The following is a 1,544-nucleotide window of genomic DNA, read 5'->3' as shown; positions in this document are numbered from 1 at the left end:
AAATTATAATAAAAATCCCTTAAGAATACAAGTGAGGATTTGGAAAAGCAGCTGGGTAGACAGCTGGGCAACAGTGGTGGTGTGCAGAAGTCAAGAGCGTCCCCAGCTGTCTGGAGGGAAGCAGCCAGTGATCCAAGAATCAGCAGAGAGGACAAGTTCTAGAAGTAGGGGCAACCAGCTCAGCACTCTACAGACTGGTGTCTCCTGCCCACCCAATCGGCTCCCCCACCGAAACCCTGTGCCATGCTCAGTACCTCTGAGTACTGGAGAGCTGTCCAGCCCTCACAAGAAATCTGCAGGGGATTTTTTCTGCACAAAGTTTTGTTTTTGGTTTGTTTGTTTGTTTTTTAAATGTGTAACACAGGTGTGATTTAAGTCAATACATTTTTAAGGGATTTCACATGATCTCATTCTTTCCACTGCCAATCACCTCAGTTCCTACAAAGTCATAATATTCAAGAAACGTACGACAGCCCTTTCCAAAAGACAGTTTGCACAATCCACAGCTGCCGTGTCAGTCAGTCAGTCAGTACACATTTCTTTTAGATGGGCCGCTTTGATCTCCAATGGAATATAGACACACTTCGACATTCCCCATCTGTAATCTTTGGGATCCAATTTCCTCAAGCAATTTACTTTAGGACCATGTTTAGAGTCTGCAGACAGAATTGCCTGGTTCTGAATTTGACACCCTCTAAAAAATGTATTAAGTGCAAATCATATTCACCCCTAAGCTATCATATCCTAGAACAGTACAGATTGTTGGGGTATGTCAACACTTAAGATTTAAAAAAAAAAGAAAAGTTTGTTAGGTTTTTCATAGTTTACTTGGCAACTTTGTCTTGTAGTTCTTTCCAACAGATCGAACAGGCAGTTCTATGAGTAAAGAAAACCACACACTTATTCTACGAGGCATTTCCAACAATGTCGGTTTATTGGAAAAGCCCCATCGGGACAGACCTCAACTAGATCTGCAGTTTTCATGTCTGGTACTTCCTCTGTCATTAAGCATACATACATATATTTGTAACTACATACATGTATTTAGGGATATTACTCGTTCCTGTAGGGTAAACCTGCATGTCACACCCATTAGAAGACTGGGGACTTTCGTTGAGTAGGTCAGGCAGAGAACAGTTCTAGAAAGCAAAACCCTGGACCCTTTATTACAATGACAAACAAGCGCACAACTTCTGCAACTGAATTTTTCTCAGTCAGCTCCGGACAAGGCCATCTTCTATCAAGATTGCATCATTTTGATTACACACAATTTTAAACTGCCATGTGATTATCATATAAGACTATCATCTGAGACTTGATTGTCAAAAATGTGTTCATGTCCCAGAAAGGGCTTCACAGGTGGAACATTTTACCCCCAAACAAATTTGAGTGCAGAGAACTCTCCTTTTTAATGGAGCAAAGAGAAATAAATGCTTTTCTGTGAGGACCCATAAATTGATAATTTACCTTCAAACTGAAGAAGGAAGATTTTACAGAAGACAGCAACTACTGAATCATTCTGTTGTTAAATCAATTACTGCATC

The 1,544-nt window shown here is 40.5% G+C and overlaps 1 non-coding gene across 1 annotated transcript; it reads right to left on the bottom strand.

Annotated features, from left to right (window-relative positions):
• Positions 1-835: 835 nt before the first annotated feature.
• Positions 836-966, bottom strand: LOC122682321. The gene has a single exon (XR_006337336.1). It is a non-coding gene; the product is annotated as a small nucleolar RNA SNORA18 (small nucleolar RNA).
• Between the last annotated feature and the right edge of the window lie 578 nt (positions 967-1,544).

This window comes from Cervus elaphus, chromosome 23 (assembly GCF_910594005.1).
Source record: "Cervus elaphus chromosome 23, mCerEla1.1, whole genome shotgun sequence".
Classification (NCBI taxonomy): Eukaryota; Metazoa; Chordata; class Mammalia; order Artiodactyla; family Cervidae; genus Cervus; species Cervus elaphus.
The sequence above is the reverse complement of the archived record's forward strand: the minus strand, read 5'-3'. Positions and strand labels throughout refer to the sequence as shown.